Source organism: Pan troglodytes, chromosome 9 (assembly GCF_028858775.2).
Source record: "Pan troglodytes isolate AG18354 chromosome 9, NHGRI_mPanTro3-v2.0_pri, whole genome shotgun sequence".
In the NCBI taxonomy this organism is placed as follows: Eukaryota; Metazoa; Chordata; class Mammalia; order Primates; family Hominidae; genus Pan; species Pan troglodytes.
Window position 1 is genome coordinate 47,652,389 of NC_072407.2, and position 19,193 is coordinate 47,671,581.

At 37.3% G+C, this 19,193-nt stretch overlaps 1 long non-coding RNA gene across 1 annotated transcript; it reads left to right on the forward strand.

Annotated features, from left to right (window-relative positions):
* The first annotated feature begins 4,429 nt into the window (after nt 1-4,429).
* Nucleotides 4,430-13,525, forward strand: LOC107967071 (uncharacterized). Its single transcript, XR_002938465.3, has 2 exons — nt 4,430-7,734; nt 12,788-13,525. It is a non-coding gene; the product is annotated as an uncharacterized LOC107967071 (long non-coding RNA).
* The last annotated feature ends 5,668 nt before the right edge of the window (nt 13,526-19,193 follow it).

A 19,193-nucleotide genomic window follows, 5' to 3' on the forward strand; every position in this document is an offset into this window, starting at 1 on the left:
TGACCTCAATGTCTGCACCTGCAAATTAAGAGACTCCGATTAAATAATAATTGCTGACATTTCTTCAGATTTTTACGTGTCAGGAACTGTTTTGAGTGCTTTACATTAAATTTTTTTAATCTTCACAACTCTATAGATATTTTTTGTTTGTTTAATTTTTTCAACCTACATCATGCTTTGAAGATATTCGTAATATGCCTAATTCATCAATTAGGAGATAAGACATTCTGAGGTAATCAAGTGCTCGATAATCAGAGAATTTTCGAGATGGAAGGGCACATGGAAATCACCTCATCTGGGAGGCAATGTGTATCATTGTGATTAAGCGGGCAAGCTCTGTACCCAAAATGTATGCCGTTCAAACTTGGATCTCATTAAGTATATAGCTTGAGCAAATGGCTTAACCTTTGTTTACCTCAATTTTCTTGTCTATAAAATGAGGATGATAATAGGATCTGCATTATAAAGTTGTAGTATTAAATATGCAGTGCTTAGAACAGTGCCTATCACCTAGAAAGCTCTCAGTAAATGTGAAAGCTAATGAGGGTGAGACTGATGATGGTAGTGACTGGATAAGTAGACACTAGTGTTTTTCCTTTTTTTTTTTTTTTTTGAGACAGAGTCTTCCTCTGTCACCCAGGCTGGAGTGCAGTGGCACAATCTTGGCTCATTGCAACCTCTGCCTCCCAGGTTCCAGCGATTCTCCTGCCTCAGCCTCCCAAGTAGCTGGGATTATAAGCATGCACCACCATACCCAGCTAATTTTGGTATTTTTAGTAGAGCTGGTATTTCACCATGTTGGTCAGGCTGGTCTCGAACTCCTGACCTCAGGTGATCCGCAGGCCTTGGCCTCCCAAAGTGCTGGGATTACAGGTGTGAGCCACCGTGCCTGGCCGACACTATTGTTTTTCTTAGAAGAATGTGCTACAGTAGTATTAACAGATCCTCTATTGGGTCAGAAACAGGTGCTAGTGATTGTCATGGTCTTAATGGAAAGAATGGGGTTATCATCAGTGATACAGAATGGTTTTTTAGAGAAAGAAATAAATTATGTTGAAGACGCAGAGTTAATAGGAGACTGTTCGTTCAGAAAAATGTGTGTTAATTTGTAATTCAGCAACAAGTTCATAGAAACACAGTGTCCATGAGCTAGGTAGGTGCATGTATTTTTCAGGCTGTTTTTAAAGCTATGACATTTCAATAATGTGTAAGAGAAAAAGTGATATGTAAATACCATCGTGGATGGGGAGGGGTTATATTTAGGTGGTTAACATTAGGCAAGCCAGTGAGTAATAATTAGCAAATTATTACCATGGCCCTCTGTGCACTTGAAGGCTCTCTGGTGGAGTCAAGGGTAGATCTGCCTCTGTGGCATTTGTCAGAATGCAGATTTTCAGTGAGGGCTTTGTTAAATAAACCATCAGTGTCTGGGAGGGGGAGGGAAAGCAGACTGAGAGAGGCAGCAGTAACACATATAGAAATGAAGTCCAAATTCGGGTGCTTATATGGCAATATTCCAGTTTCTCTGGATCATCATAGACACATATAGAATGTTCGTGCTAAATGGGACCTTGGAGATTGTCTGGTACAACCCCCTCATTTTACATTTTACTTTTCTATGAGAATAGAGTTTGGTGAAATCTGGCCAGGATTTCAGTATAGTGAAATCAGGGAAGTTTGTGGTGTGTTTAAAGAGAGATTTCATGTTAGGATGAAGGGAAAGCGGACATTCCTTCAGTTTTAGAGTGATGTCCAGGTAGGAAAGTAGAGTGGGTAAGGCAGTGAATTTTCCCAAATTAATTAAAAGAGGAAGGGAAAGAAAGAGGGAGAAAGGGCAAAGCGATCATCTAATTTTATGCTAAACAGTTTTTGAATGGATTTGTAGCTAATGTTCAAAAGTTGATGAAAAAGAAAACTCTTATTTTATTATTTCTAGGAACTTGGTTTTCTTAAATGGAAAGGGAAGTTTGGGGGAGAGCTTGGCAGCATTGATGGTTCCAGCAAAGGAAGGATCTATTTGCATCTAGTGTTGAACCTAGTAAGCAGTTTATGTTAATCCCTTACTCTTTTAAGATTAATATATCTTGGTGTTTTAAATAATTACTTATAAATAAGTTTATGCCTAATGCTTTCTTTTAAATAACAGTGTGTCTCAATAGGAACTAATGAGTCAGATTAATTTGGCATGGAGTTCTGAGCAGGGAAGGGGACTGAAGTCCTCTTTCAGAACACTAAAAATGCTTTGCTACATTCCTTGACAGTTTCCTGAGACAGGGTTGGGTTGGAGGGAGTCTTCCCGAAGATTTAAGGGCTCCCCACTGTGCTAGCTCCCCAGTTCCAATAGTGTCAGGTCTGAATAAGGACACTTGTGAAAGTCCACATCTCTAGTGTGTCTGTTTACCTGGAGAAAAATAAGCCAACAGCCCTGAGGGTGAATCAAAGATAAGATTTTTATGGCTCTGTATGTACCCACTTGTGTTTTATTTTATATAAAAAGCATTATTTACCTACCACATCTTTAAGTACTTCAGAAAGAGGCTTTGAGTTTGTCATTGTTTTTAATTTAAAAAGGAAAACATTGCACTTATTTCTCATCTGCACTTTTGTAAGGTGTGGAGATATTAGAGGCTCTCCATATTGGACGCTTCAACCTTGCCTAACAGCACAGCCCGCCCGCCTTGCTGGGAGAAAGGCTTCAGGAAAATGAGTAGAGCTGAGGGCTGAATACTATCTTAGTTTAGGTCTTTCTTCTTTTTGCCTTTTGGTTCTGCTTCCCTTGGCTGCTCCCACTTCAGTATCTGCTTGTTGTGCTGGGTAATGGAATCAAGTTAGAGATGAAGAAACTGAGGCACAGCCTAGTTACAATCCCTCATTTTGACAAGGCAAAATGAGAGGGAGCACTCAAGCCTTTAGTCTGGGTGGAGACAGTAGGTCCTGTTGCTTCTGCCCTAGAAATTGCTTGGGCTTGTGAGTTGACATCTCTTCTATCCATAGAAGGAACCCCTGCTTAGTACTTGCAAACTTGTACCACAAAAGTCACATCCTTCAGGGGGAAAAAAAAAGAGAAAAAGAAAAAAAAAACTAGCTTAGGAAACCAAAGGTTGCCAAGAATGGCATAAGGGAAAGCAATTTTTTAGTGTCTGTGCATAGGAATTTTATACGTTCTATGTTGCTGTGAAGCACCAGGGTCAGTTCTGAGCAAGATACTTTTCGTGAAATGAGGGGTGGTGTCTGCGGTTGGCATTCTTTCTTGTGGTTCTCACTCAGCTGTGCTCTCCAACTTTATTCACCTGTATGAGAACCCTAAGCGGGATGCCCTGGTGAAGAACAAGAAATTGCCAGGGTCTGGCAAATTGCAAGTCCACAAGTACCTAGTAGGGAGTGAAAGTTGGTTATGTTTGGAGTATGGAGAGATAAGCTTAACTAAACTGTGAGTAAACATGAAAACAAAAATAAAATCAGAATATGCCCGCAAATGCTGGGGAGAAGAATGTTAGGCATTTTATTGGTCTGTTAAAAAAAAAAGTGGGGAATGGTGGATTCATAGAAGAAATAATTAGAAAACTGGTGTAGGAAAAACACTGTGGGGAGGGGGGAAAGCAGCACAATTAATTCTCATTCCCCCCCTCTAGAGTTTGAAGTAGTAGATCCTTATGGGGAATGAAGGGAATATGTAAGAAATCGTAAAATTTTCTAAGCAGAAAATAATTTTTCTTTGGAGAGGAGGCATGTGAGTTCATGAATGTAAACCTGCATTAAAAAGGAGAGACAATTGTGGGCAGAAAGAGGGAGAAGGAGAAGCAGTATAATCGTTTTTAAAAATTCAGCCTAAATTGAGTATTCAGCATTTCCATCTTAGAGTATGTAGGGTTTTAAATATCTCTGTTCGAGAAAATTGATTTGAAGACAGAAAGGCCTTTCGAAACTTAGAAATTCTAGGGTTTAGGTTTTTTTCTTTCATATGTTTATTTGAAGCTTAGACTATAGAAACTATATATAAAATAAGAATTGTTACGTATTAGGAAATTTTTAAAATAGATAAGGCTAGTTAATTATTTAAATATATTGAAGTATTAAAACTATTGAGTCATAAATAAGACCCCCAAAATATGTCAGTGGCAGGGTAAAATGCAGAAAAACTAAGTATATCAGAAACTACTATCTGTGATAAAATTCAAAATGGGGTTTTTAATTGCAGCATTAATTTAATTTAATTATATTTCAGACTTGCTACATAAAATTAGGACTCAAAAATACAAATATCTATATGCCCATCATGATTTTTTACAGAACAGAAGTAATCATAATCATTTACTTTTTTTTTTTTATTTCTATAGGAAAATAGCAAAAATTTCATCTCCTGAAGAAATTTGAAGATTTTTTTGGATGTTCTTTTAAATGTGAAACTTTTCTTCTTTAGGTAAGGAAACGTTTTCTATTGTTTATCCATGGGTTGAAAAGAGCATTTCAATTAGACGAAAGAAGTATCATGTACTAAAACTTTGCTTATCTTAACTGATGTAAAACATCATGAAGATGATAGAAAGCAGGATTTTTAATTTAAATAAAGCAAAAGTAGTTAGAAATTTTTCATTTAAAAAAGATTAATTTGTTGGGGAAAAAATGAGATAGACCCCTTTTTTTTTGCACTTTCTCATAGCCTGAATAAGAGGATTCCCATGATCCATCTTTTAAAAATATTTAAGACATAACCAAATTAAAATAAAAGTTATGATTCTGGCACAGAGTTTTAAAAAATATTTAGCAAAATCAAAAACAAGAGAATTTTCAGACATCTAAAATATTCCTAAACACAGATGTAAACTAATGTGATAAACTATTTTGATAAATTTGAAAGACTGGTCATTGTTTTAAAAGCAGGCCCGTGAATTAAAGTTAATTAAGATTTGTGCAGTAACAGGCAAACTTAAACTTTGGTATATACTCACATGCTGGGAAAATATTTTTTTGTAGGGTCAGAATGTAAATATAAATAATTTGTTTAATCAGGCAAGAACCTGTACTTTGTGTGTGAACTCTTTTCAGTGTTTGGTAATTGTGTTACGTTGATAACATAAGAAAAGGAGACAGACTAACTTTTTAAGCATATTAGAATATTTGCAACTCATTCTATTTTTGGCAATAATTCTATTAGTGCAGCTTACTTCCATGAACAGTATAAAATACATACGTGAAAATCAGATTTTTAAAAGCAGATTACAAGTGCAATTAAATTGTCTAAAAAAACATTTTAAATGCTTTGAAGTATTTTATGAAAGTAAAAGAATAAAACAAGTAGTTTCAGAAATTATAGAATCTGTTGTAAATATGCAAATTTGCGCATTCTAGCTTTGTCACCAATGCCACATTTGGGAAAAGAAATAGATTGCAATGTTTGTCTTCTATTAACATATATATATTCTTAAAAGTATACAAAATGTTTCCTAATTTTAAACATATTAATACTGTTACATATAAATATTTTTTAAATCTTAGTATAAAGTTTAGGGTTTTAAAAAAATATACTTTAAAAATTCATGTGGTGAAATAGAATCTAAAAACTTGAGGGAAAATACTAAATTTTTTGGTATAAATTTGAAGAGTTCATTTCTAGAATACATTTATTTTCTTCTTATAAAGACATTTACATCAATATTAAGTATATAGATTAAGACCTACTTAAATTACTTAATTAAAATATACTAAACTTCTAAGTTATTTTTAAAAGAATGATGTGGGTAAACTGAAAAGATCATAAAATTATTTCTAATGTAATTTTTACGTAAAGCCCTTTAATATATCAGTTTTTACCTCTTATATTTTGAACCGTTAAAAGAAAAAAAATGACTAATCTCCTGATGGAAAATATAATCTTATAGTACTGAGAAGAGAGTTGTAAGCATGTAATAAATATATGAGATCAGTTTCACTTCTGACTTGTTTTCGAGCCTTTCTTATGAATCATCATGTATTTTAACATCAGGAGAATAATACATAAAATACGCTTTAAAATGTTATAACCTGGTAGCTATTAAAAAAGAGGAGAAAAATACAGAGCTTTGCCTAGCAAAATACTAACTAAAGAGTTCAGATGCTAAAGTAGTATAATAAACTAAAATTCCAAATATATATGAATATATAATTTTTTATATCTTGGTATATAGCATTTGTCTTAATTGTTTAGGAAACTACATATTGTACAGGAGTGAAGAAGTAAATGAAGTATTTTCTCATCATAGTTTACTAGATAAAAAATGTACTAATAAGCTAAATGTAATAGTAAGGGGCACATTTAAAATATAATTTTGTAGAGTCTTACTAAATACGTATCTTTCCAACAAGGCTTTAGGTTTTTGCATGTGTATTAGTATTTCTGAGTTTTGTGATTTGAAATTCATGATACATTTTGAGTGCCCTTTCAAAAGGCAAATTGTTTCTGTGGAAAAATCAGACATTATGTACATTTCATTTTATATTTGGGTGTGAGAAAAATAGCAGATAATTTGGGAGAATTCTAGTTGTTGCCTTAGTGCATGCATCAAATACTAAACAATTATTTTATCTCTCAGTTATACGTCTGGGCATGTTACAGTTTGTACTGTATGTACAAACAGGATATTGAACTTACATTGATGATACAGTGTTCTTTAAACGTGATTGTTAATCTTTACTGAAATTATGGGCAAACTATTTCAAAGAAATGTGTTTTTAAACTCTTATTTTTAATTAAAATGAGAAAAACTTTGAAGGAGTTCATTTATGAATAAAATATGTAATTGTGCAGTCTCCTGAAAGAATGAACTCTTAGTTTATTTTTCAAATTTTATTAAAATGTTTCCTTACTTGTTGCTTGTTGGCATTTTAAAATTAAAAAGTAATAAAGCAACATTATTATATTTCTGATTATCTATCAAGAGAGTGAAAGGGAAACCAAAGTATATTGACACAACCCAGGTTTTCCCCTAAAAAAAACTAACTTCAAATTGAAAAAATATATTGCCCATATTTAATATTTCTTATTAGGACTTACTTGGAGTCGCATAATTTTTTTGAGACAATATATTGGAGGAAATTTGTCTTATAAAATGGAGAGATGTAGAACATTGTGGGCAGTTATAGGATAGTCTTTCTCTCTTGTTGCTTCCCAGAACTTAGAAAACAGATTTTAAATTAATAGTGTTGAGTACACGAATCTCTGGAGTATAATAATTTAGAAAAATGTTGGAAAATGATAAAGTCGAAGGGGAAGATTAATTGAAGTGTCCCCTTTTCAAAAGGGAAGCATTTGACACTATGAGGAGTGCTCTAGAGATTAACAAATGTTTCTCTGTCAGGGATAATTTTCTGAGCAGTTGAGGTTGTTTGTGTGATAAGGGAAGGCGGCTAGATAGCGTAACTATAGGTGTTTGAGAAAATTTCCGAAGTTACTTTCAGATTGAAAGGGTGAAAGTTGGTGCAACAATTGGCTGTTGGGAGGGGAAAGGGTGCAGGGCTCGCCAGCCCGGCGCCACTACAGGGTTAACCGCGGCGGCGCCCGGTGCACACTGGGAGTTGTAGGCCGCGGGCATTGTGGGAGTTGTCGTAAAAGCCTACTTTCTTGCCGTGATGGCCGCCGCCGAGGCAGGGAGTTGAGGTTTTCTGCCTTTCGGAGGGTTTGGGGGGCTGTCGGTCCCGTTAGAAGGCCACCAACAGCCCCCCAGGTTGCCAAGGGCCTGTTAGTTGTGTTCCTGGAAGGTGGGCAAGCAGCCTGATGGGTTAACATTGGGATTTGCCGTCGTTATAGCGGTCAAGGGGCCTGTAGCGGCTGCAGGGTCGATGAGGGTTCCCAGCCGGCCGGACCTTGGTCGTCTGGCATTCTGCCTTTGAAATATCTGGGTGGCCGGCGCCTAGGCATGTGGGGTTGTGCTTTCTGTGTTGTGGTTTGTAGCTTGCACTCACCACTGTTCTTAGCGCATTTGGCTCTGTCCATATGGCTGTTGGTACTCATGGCCCTATTTGGGGTTGGACTGGGCTCTTTTTCTTGGGTCTGGTGGGATTTAAGCAAGAACTGGAATTTTGTAAGATGTACAGCAGTGTCCTGGGTGTTGTCTGTCTGGTGTGGGGTGTGAGCAGTTGCAGGAGTTATGAACGTGTCCATGATCGTGTGGTTGGCTTTCCCTTGCATGTGGTGAACTTTCCCCTCGTTTGCTAATGCTGAAAGCCAGTGTCAGGCAGTTCCTACTTGTGAAATGCCTTCTTATTAACTTGGATGTGTTCCTAAATCTTGGGAGCTTTGCAATTGCTTGTAGAAAGATATGTGTGCAAAACTGAATTTAAAACGAGCACCAGGGTTGCAGGTACCTTTAGTTCTAGGGAGCCAGCTCCCCCAGGCTTCCCTGGTGCTGTGAAGTTGTTTGAGTTTATTTATGGAAATTAGGTTTGCTTTGAGCTGTGTTACCTTACTCTTGGTTCAGAGTTTCTCTGCATGTTGGGACCCTGATCTTTGATATTGGGTACTGTTTCAACACTTGAGGCTAAATGAAGCACCATGTACTGATGTGTAATTTCGTGTATCACAATCTCAGGATAACAGTAGATAGCCAAGCATGGCAGTACCTGTTTTGTCTGTCTACACGAATTGGACCTCATTGTTTCTGCCACAATGTACTGCTCCATAAATTCCGCCTTATTTCCATGGTTGTTGTCTGTAAGTTTTGAAATCTAACTGGTCATGAAAAGCCATTTTTCAGGCAGTATTTAAAAGCTTTTTCCCACAAGTAGAACTGGTATCTAAAACATTTTTTCATTCAAGTTTGGTAAGGTGGGAGATTTGAAATAAGGTACAACAGTGGTTTTGGAAATCAGCTATCAAGTTTTAGTTTTAGGGGCCACCACGTGACAGAAATGATTTATAGAGAGAGTAAAAATTGTGTTCCATTTCTCTTGGTATTTTAGTGCATATAAAAACTAAAGAAACCACTTTCATATATCATTAAAAAGCCCTTTGATGTCTTGTGATGAATGAGGTTTTTATAACTCCCCTATTGTCTGGGTTTGCTTAGAATATAGTAATGGGGCCGGGCATGGTGGCTCACGCCTGTAATCCCAACAGTTTGGGAGGCCAAGGCCAGGGGATCACTTGAGGTCAGGAGTTTGAGACCAGCCTGGCCAACATGGTGAAACCCCGTCTCTACTAAAAATACAAAAAACTTAGCTGGGTGTGGTGGCGTACGCCTATAATCTCAGCTACTCAGGAGGCTGAGGTGGGAGAATCACTTGAACCCAGGAGGTGGAGATATCAGTGAACGGAGATTGTGCCACTGCACTCCAGCCTGGGCAACAGAGTGAGACCCTGTCTCAAAAAAAAAAAAAAAAAAAATTAGCTGGGTGTTCTGGCAGGTGCCTGTAGTCCGGCTACTCTGGAGTCTGAGGCAGGAGAATCGCTTGAACCTGGGAGGTGGAGGCGGCAGTGAGCCAAGATCACTTCACTGGACTCCACCCCTCCAACCTGGGCAACAGAGTGAGACTGCATCTCAAAAAATATATGTATAGTAATGGTAGAGAAAGCAGCAAAGCTGGCTGGGTATGTACATGTGATTCTGTTGAAACTGATTTCAGGTATGGATTGATAGGCTAATATTGTTGGTTTGCTAGTCAGATCTCAGGAAAGTATTTCCTTCCCTCTAACCTGACCTAAGTGTGTCTTAGAATGTTAACTAACTTGACAATTGAATAAAAAAGATTGAGAAATTTATTTTTAAATGATCCGTATTGTCCATATTTGTTACTGTTTGGTGATGTGGTCAAATACTGTTGTTCTGGTGAATTGGTTTTGTATCTTAGGAAGACCGGATGGCTAGACTTTGTAGGTGTGTAGAATCATTTAGAATGAACCACAGCCACAGTGCCCATTTGCCTTGAAAGAAGATACATGAATTTTTAATTGACAAGTTACCTCTGGCTTGAGTTAAACAGAACAAATAGTTCATTAGAAGGTGCTTTGAATGGACTTTGAGAGTGGAAAGAAACAGAACAAATAGTTCATTAGAAGGTGCTTTGAATGGACTTTGAGAGTGGAAAGGTACATACTTTGTTAAGTTTAGAGGTAAACTCATCTCTGCATTTGCATAGAGCCCTTCCAGACATTTGCCAGTAGTCACATCTCTCTACAAAGTGGTGAGGTTTTTGTGTCCAAGAATTTTGGTATTTAATCATTTATTTGATACTCTATTTCCCATCCTTATCACTCCAATTCTGATGCTGGTGTGAAATGTTTTGTGTAATATACAAAGGCAACAGTAGATGTTTCAGAAAAAAATGTGATAAAATCTACTTATGTTTTCTGGAACATGATTCATAAGGTTGTGTTCACATATTGGATAGATACGTCAAAAGGTGTCTTTTTGAAACCCAGGGTTTGCACAGTTTCAACGAAACTGTTTTCAATGAGGCATAACACCAAAGGGTAACTTTCTTGACTAAGGTGTTATAAAATGAAAGCGTTTAATTCTTGTGTTCATTCAAAAAAGAAATGGAAACTTGTTTCCAAATAATAGAATTTGGAACATGACCAAAATAATTTTCACTTTAGTAGCCAAAATTTGGAGACTCCAAGAAGGGAACAGAGTGTATCTGTTTGGGGCCTTTACTCAGGTTCTTTCTAATCTCTTGTTTTCCCGCATATAACTATTCACATTGCTGAAAGTAAGCAGTTCTTTATTTTTTTCGGAGACAGGGTCTTACTCTGTCACCCAGGCTGGAGTGCAGTGGTGTGATCATAGCTTACTATAACCTCAAACTCCCAGGCTCAAGCTATCCTCCTGCCTCAGCCTCCTGAGTTGCTAGAACTACAGGCATGCTCCACCACACCTTGCTAATTTTTTTTTTTTTTTTTGAGACAGTTTTTCACTATGTTGTCCAGGCTGGTCTCAAACTTCTTGCCCCAAGTGATCCTCCTGCCTCCCAAAGGGCTGAGATTACAGGCATGAGCCACCACACATGACCCTAAGCAGTTCTTATTAATGCATTTCTGCATTTGTGAACATTTGTAAGGGTAAAACTGCATATAAAACAACAAAATCACCCATTCCGAATTTGATCTTTATTTTTCATTAATATTATTTGAAAAAGAAGAATTGTTGATTGTAGTTTGTACACTTAAGTTTGGTACGTCTGGTTTTAGATTCCAGTACTCTTAAACATGGAATGTATATTCACCCCTCACCCTGACAGGATAGTAAGGTTTCTGAGAGAAAGAGGAGTGGTATTTTTAAAACTTCTATGCTTATTAATGATGAATTTTATTTTTTGATTCTTCCTACATGTATTTCCAGGACAGAATATATTATCTCTGCCCTGCTGGGCCCTTTGTTTTTGAAGTCAGAGTATTGGATGATTTTTATGGGTAGGACAGAGCAAACCAACACTTACTTCAAAATGCTGAATGTAGATTAAAAGATATTCATTTCCATTAGAAATAAAGCAAGATCATATGCATATGTCCTACCAGTTAAAGGATTCTGTATCTTAAAGCCTCAAAAAAAATCATAAATAATCATTTTGCTTTGTCCTTTGCCTTCCTTATTTTTCTTTTTGTTCAGTTTTCTCTCTCAGTGTGCCTTTGTGGGGTTCCAGAATTTAAATGACATTTTTGTTTATTTTGGATTAGTTTTCAAATTATTTGCTTCAACTTAAAACCATTTTCACCTAAATTATTCATAAAATGATCTTAATAAGTCATTCTTGTCATATTTCATTTTTATAATTAAAATATTATAAATATTGAATTTCTTTTTTGGGAAAAAATGAGCTAGCTACTTAAACCAAATTCACAAAGTTCCAGAATTTGGCCTGCAAAAAAATCCAGGGATGTATAGCTGTAGCTTCTTTTTCTGTTATTAACAGTCTTTAGACAATGAAGAGAGATGCATGATTTGGCCGTTTCAGAAGAAATCTGAAAAGCACTTCTTGCCCAACACTAAATATAATGTGAAAATTTTATTAGGACAGTATAAGGAGAAATCCTTGAATTCACATAAAAGAATCGAATAAAGCAGTTCTATATGTGTTTACCAATCTAAAAAAATTTTTTTTATTTAGTAAACCACTTTCTTGTTTTCTTAACTCGGAAATAAATTTATGTGTCTGGATTTGAAATTTTTTTTTGTTTTTTTGTTTTGAGACAGAGTCTCACTCTGTTGCCCAGGTTGGAGTGCAGTGGTGTGATTGATCTTGGCTCACTGCAACCTCCACCTCCTGGGTTCAAGTGATTCTCCTGCCTCAGCCTCCCAAGTAGCTGGGATTACAGGCGCCCACCACCATGCCTAGCTAATTTTTGTATTTTTAGTAGATACGGGGTTTCGCTATGTTGGCCAGGCTGGTCTCGAACTTCAGACCTCAGGCGTTCCGCCTGCCTCAGCCTGCCAATATGCTGGGATCACAGGCGTGAGCACCCGACCTGAAATTGTTTTTAAGGAGAATTCATTTTTGGTAGGGAGAGCCATGTTTTCAATAAAGTTGTAGTAAAAGAGTAGCCAACTTGTGTCTTTTTTTTTTTTTAATTATTAACCAAAGGTATTGATTATATGTAGTTTATAAGGGGAGAAAAGGGCCCATTGTAGTAGAGGGTTAAAATGAAGACAGTGATTTTTAGCTTTTCTGTACCATTTGCTATAATTACTTTCTGATAGAATTTGAATTCGTAATGTAATGGAGTTAATTTTAAAATATTTGAGAAATGGCTTTATATATATAATATCATATTAATTTTTTAGACACATAGGATTCTGTAATTGTTTCATCCTAACAGATTTTTAAAAGGAAGCATATAAAGCAAATGAAACACACTCTTATTATATTCTTCTACTTGAGGTAGAAGAATTCTAAATTAAAACTTGGAAAAAAGAATTTTTATCCGTGCAAAAGATTTGAGGTATGTACTATAGTTTTATAAATCAATAGAAAAAAATGGAAGGACACAGCCATGGCTGGGCAATTCACAAAGGAAAAAATAAAAATGGCAATAAATAATTTGGCAGATTGTGTTTACCAAAGGTGGCCATAACTGTGTCTCCCGGTTTTACCTATTCTTCTCTATTGTGACAATGTCATTCTGTCATCAGAAGGTGGAGTCTTTTCACTTCCTTGAATCTGAGTGGATCCTTCGACTGTTTTGACCAAGACTATGTGGTAGAAGTGAAGTTCCAGTTCCAGGTATTGCTCTTATTTCACCAGACAAGTTTGGTTTCCTGCCTTTTGGAAGCTGACCACTATGTTAGAAATGTAATCACCCTGAAATCACTATGTCGTGAGAAACCCAAAGGCAAGTGAAGAAGCCCTGGAGGATGCGACATCAAGTGTAGAGGCAAAAGAGCACCAAGGAAGAGGCCAAAGAACACTAAGTGAAGAAGCCATTTTGAAAATGGATCCTCCAGCCCCAGCTGCCCTAGTTGTTATGTAAATCAGATAAATTGCCCAGTGGTACCCTTCCCAATTTCTGCCCCATAAAATCATGAGCCAAATAAAATGGTTTGTTTTAAGCTTCTAAGGTTGTGGGTGGTTTGTTTTGCCATGACAGATAACAGGAACAAATACTGGGGAAAATTTTTGTTTGATAATGGGTACAATTTGCTTGTCTAAATCTGATAAGGAACTAGTAGCTACAATAAGTAAGGAGTTTTGTTTGTTTTTCAAATGAAAACAAAACAAAACAAACACAAGAGCCCTAATAGAAAAATGCCAAGATTATGAACAGGTGTTATTTCAAAGAGGAAATACAATAGGCTAACAACATGAAAAGGTACGCTTAAACTCAGTAATTAGAGGAATTAAGATTAGAGCAACAATAAAGTATCTCTTTATCCCCAGTAGACTAAGAAAAATGAGAAAGATGGATGATGCCAAGTATTGGTGGGGATGGGGGTTAGGAACCCTCATACACTGCTGGTGAGAATATAGAGTGGTGGAGCCGTTCTGGAGAGCAGCCTGGCCGAATTTAATTAAATGAATATAGATCTTAAATTGTTTCTGGGTATATGGCCTCAAGTCTTACATAGGTCTCTAAAGGAGGAAATGTGAGGATGTTCATAACATTGTTTTTCATGGCAGAGTCTCAGATCCAACCTGAGGTTCTTCATCACTGGAGGAATACATAGGTAAAATATGGTGGATGCACACATGTAGTACAGTAGTCCCCACTTATTCACAGTCTCGATTTTTGCTGTTTCAGTTACCTGTGGCCAACTGCAGTTTGAAAATATTAAATGGAAAATTCTGGAAATAAACATTTCAAAAGCTTTATATTTTGCAGCATTCTGAGTCGTGTGATGAAACCTTACACTTGTCCATTAGTTACTTAGTAGCTATCTCAGTTGGATTGAAAAAACAGGATCTATAGGGTTCAGTACTATCCTTGTTTCAGACACGCACTGAGGGTCTTGGAATGTATCCCATAAGGGGAGAGTAATGTGCTATGCATCAGATAGAAGCAAAAGACTACATATATCTACCATGCATAATGTTTGAGAAGTACAGTGTTCATGAAAATAAAAAGTGGAATCTAGAAATGTTCAAAAAGGTATGTAAAACACGTTGGAATGAATACCTAAAGGGCAAGGTAAATGTTGCCCATGAAAGAAGAAAGGGAGAGGATAATGGAGAATGAGTTAAAATAAACTAAATAAAATGAGAAGCCAATGATGATAATGTGCTGTGAACCAAGACATATTCATCATACTTTCTGTGCTGGAGGTCAAACAATACTCCCTCACTCCAAGAAGAGAAGATTATAATTCTCAAAGTAAACTGAAAGAACCATTTTTTCAGTCTGCCTCACTTGGAACAAATTTTTAAATGAGATCAGTTACAGAAGTATGGTCAAACAGGCAATCTCATATTTTGTTGGATATGTAAATTGGTATGACCATTATAAAGTACAGTTATTCATCAAGATCCTTAAAAATGCTCATATCCTAGCAATAAACATTTGTAAATTGAAGTTTAAAAAAATCCATTGATTGATTGATTGATTGAGACAGTCTCGCTCTATCGCCTCAGGCTGCAGCGCAGTGGTACAATCTCGGCTCCCTGCAACCTCTGCCTCCTAGGTTCAAGTGATTCCTGTGCTTCGGCCTCCCCAGTAGCTGGGATTACAGGTGCACACCACCACACCCAGTTATTTTTTACTTTTAGTAGAGACAGGGTTTCACCACGTTGGCCAGGCTGGTCTTGAACTCCTGACCTCAAGTGACCTGCCTGGTTAGCCTCCCGAAGTGCTGGGATTACAGGCATGAGCTACTGTGCTCAGCCACAAAACCATTTAAATAGCACCAGAAAACATGAAATACCTAGGGATACATATAACAAATATGTGTAAGACCTGTACACTGAAACTACAAAACATTGCTGAGAAATTTAAAGAATACATAAGTTGTGAGAAAGATACCATGTTCGTGGATTGGAAGACTCAATGTTGTTAAAATTTCAACTCTTCAAATTGATCTATAGACTCAAAGCAATCCCAATCAAAATACCAGGTAGCTTTTTTAAAAAATAAAAAACCCAAAGTGGCTGATCCTAAAATATATATGGAAATGCAAGGGCTCTAGGGTAGTCAAGACAAGAAAGTTGGAGGACTTACATTTCCTGGTTTTAACAATTTAAAACCACAGTAATCAAGACAGTGGAATTTGGTTAAAATAATCAAATTTATAAATTTATGCTATGTAAAACAATAGGTGTGGAGAAAGGAACTTTTTCCTCTGGTCTCACACCACACAATCATCAACACAGAGAAGATGTCTGATACCAAATGTGTGGAGATTTTTCCCCTACACACCAGACAAGCAAGCAGTTCTGCAGCAGGCACCAGCTGGGTGTCTTCCAATTCAATTCCGACACTATCTACCTGGAGATAGCCTCAGATTGAGGGCTCAGTCCCACAAGACTGCCACCACCCTTCAGATGCCAGTTGCAAGTCTGGGCCTCCAGAACATCTGACCAATCATGTTCAAGATAGGGTTCCCATGACCCCCTGTTTGGGTTCAATTAATTTGCTAGCGTGACTCACAGAACATGTATGCTGGTTTAAAGGATATTACAAAAAAAAAATACACATGAAGAGATACATGGGGCGAGGTATGGAGGAAGGGGTGAAGAGCTTCCATGCCCTCCCCAGGCACACACCCTCCAGGAAACTTCACATGTTCAGATATCTGGAAGCTCCCCACACTCTGTCCTCTTGGGTCTTCTATGGAGACTTCGTTGGTTAGGCATGATGAGGACTGTGTGGAAATATGAATGGATAAAAAGAGTATGATCTAATACTAATAAGATCATACTATTCATTACTATTACTGAATGAGGAAACCCAGTAAGGCTGGTCAGTTCAGATTCTTGGCCTCTCTGGCAGCATTTTTTTTTCTTCCAGGGTATGGGGCAGTACCCTTCTGAAATGAGGGTCTTATGACCTACAATCAGAAAAGTAGGGGGAGATTAGAGTCCTGCCTTGGGCTGGTGGAAGGAGGGCAGGGGAAGGAAGGTCAGAGAGAGATTCTGTTTTCTGAAGAATCTGTTTTCTTCTGAGGTCTAAAGCATCCCAACATTATAACAAAAGACTATAACAAGGGATATGGGAGTTATGAGCCAGGAATGGTGCTGGAACAGTTGGATATCCATATGCAAAAAGATGAGTCTTGTTCCATGCCTCATACTGTATTCAAAGATGGAGTTGAAATTACTCATAAACCTAAACATAAGAACTAAAACCATAAAACTTTAGAAGAAAATAGGAGAAAAATCTTTGAGGTTTTAGTTGATGCAAAAATTTCTTTTTTTTTTTCTTATTATTATACTTTAAGTTTTAGGGTACATGTGCACAACTTGCAGCTTTGTTACATATGTATACCTGTGCCATGTTGGTGTGCTGCACCCATTAACTTGTCATTTAGCATTAGGTATATCTCATAATGCTATCCCTTCCCCCTCCCCCACCTCACAACAGTCCCCGGTGTGTGATGTTCCTCTTCCTGTGTCCATGTGTTCTTATTGTTCTATTCCCACCTATGAGTGAGAACATGTGGTGTTTGGTTTTTTGTCCTTGCAATAGTTTGCTGAGAATGATAGTTTCCAGCTTCATCCATGTCCCTACAAAGGACATGAACTCATCATTTTTTATGGCTGCATAGTATTCCATGGTGTATATGTGCCACATTTTCTTAATCCAGTCTATCATTGTTTGACATTTGGGTTGGTTCCAAGTCTTTGCTATTGTGAATAGTGCCGCAATAAACATACATGTGCATGTGTCTTTATAGCAGCATGACTTATAATCCTTTGGGTATATACCCAGTAATGGGATGGCTGGGTCAAATGGTATTTCTAGTTCTAGATCCCTGAGGAATCACCACACTGACTTCCACAATGGTTGAACTAGTTTACAGTCCCACCAACAGTGTAAAAGTGTTCCTATTTCTCCACATCCTCTTCAGCACCTGTTGTTTCCTGACTTTTTAATGATCGCCATTCTAACTGGTGTGAGATGGTATCTCATTGTGGTTTTGATTTGCATTTCTCTGATGGCCAGTGATGGTGAGCATTTTTTCATGTGTTTTTTGGCTGCATAAATGTCTTCTTTTGAGAAGTGTCTGTTCATATCCTTCGGCCACTTTTTGATGGGGTTGTTTGTTTTTTTCTTGTAAATTTGTTTGAGTTCTTTGTAGGTTCTGGATATTAGCCCTTTGTCAGATGAGTAGGTTGCAAAAATTTTCTCCCATGCTGTAGGTTGCCTGTTCACTCTGATGGTGGTTTCTTTTGCTGTGCAGAAGCTCTTTAGTTTAATTAGATCCCATTTGTCAATTTTGGCTTTTGTTGCCATTGCTTTTGGTGTTTTAGACATGAAGTCCTTGCCCATGCCTATGTCCTGAATGGTATTGCCTAGGTTTTCTTCTAGGGTTTTTATGGTTTTAGGTCTAACATGTAAGTCTTTAATCCATCTTGAATTAATTTTTGTATAAGATATAAGGAAGGGATCCAGTTTCAGCTTTCTACATATGGCTAGCCAGTTTTCCCAGCACCATTTATTAAATAGGGAATCCTTTCCCCATTTCTTGATTTTGTCAGGTTTGTCAAAGATCAGATGGTTGTAGATGTGTGGTGTTATTTCTGAGGGCTCTGTTCTGTTCCATTGGTTTATATCTCTGTTTTGGTACCAGTACCATGCTGTTTTGGTTACTGTAGCCTTGTAATATAGTTTGAAGTCAGGTAGCATGATACCTCCAGCTTTGTTCTTTTGGCTTAGGATTGACTTGGCAATGCGGGCTCTTTTTTGGTTCCATATGAACTTTAAAGTAGTTTTTTCCAATTCTGTGAAGAAAGTCATTGGTATTTTGATGGGGATGGCATTGAATCTATAAATTACCTTGGGCAGTATGGCTATTTTCACGATATTGATTCTTCCTACCCATGAGCATGGAATGTTCTTCCATTTGTTTGTATCCTCTTTTATTTCACTGAGCAGTGGTTTGTAGTTCTCCTTGAAGAGGTCCTTCACGTCCCTTGTAAGTTGGATTCCTAGGTATTTTATTCTCTTTGAAGCAATTGTGAATGGGAGTTCACTCATGGTTTGGCTCTCTGTTTGTCTGTTATTGGTGTATAAGAATGCTTGTGATTTTTGCACATTGATTTTGTATCCTGAGACTTTGCTGAAGTTGCTTATCAGCTTAAGGAGATTTTGGGCTGAGACGATGGGGTTTTCTAGATACACAATCATGTCATCTGCAAACAGGGACAATTTGACTTCCTCTTTTCCTAATTGAATGCCCTTTATTTCCTTCTCCTGCCTGATTGCCCTCGCCAGAACTTCCAACACTATGTTGAATAGGAGTGGTGAGAGACGGCATCCCTGTCCTGTGCCAGTTTTCAAAGGGAATGCTTCCAGTTTTTGCCCATTCAGTATGATATTGGCTGTGGGTTTGTCATAGATAGCTCTTATTATTTTGAGATACGTCCCATCAATACCTAATTTATTGAGAGTTTTTAGCATGAAGGGCTGTTGAATTTTGTCAAATGCCTTTTTTGCATCTATTGAGATAATCATGTGGTTTTTGTCTTTGGTTCTGTTTATATGCTGGATTACGTTTATTGATTTGGGTATGTTGAACCAGCCTTGCATCCCAGGGATGAAGCCCACTTGATCATGGTGGATAAGCTTTTTGATG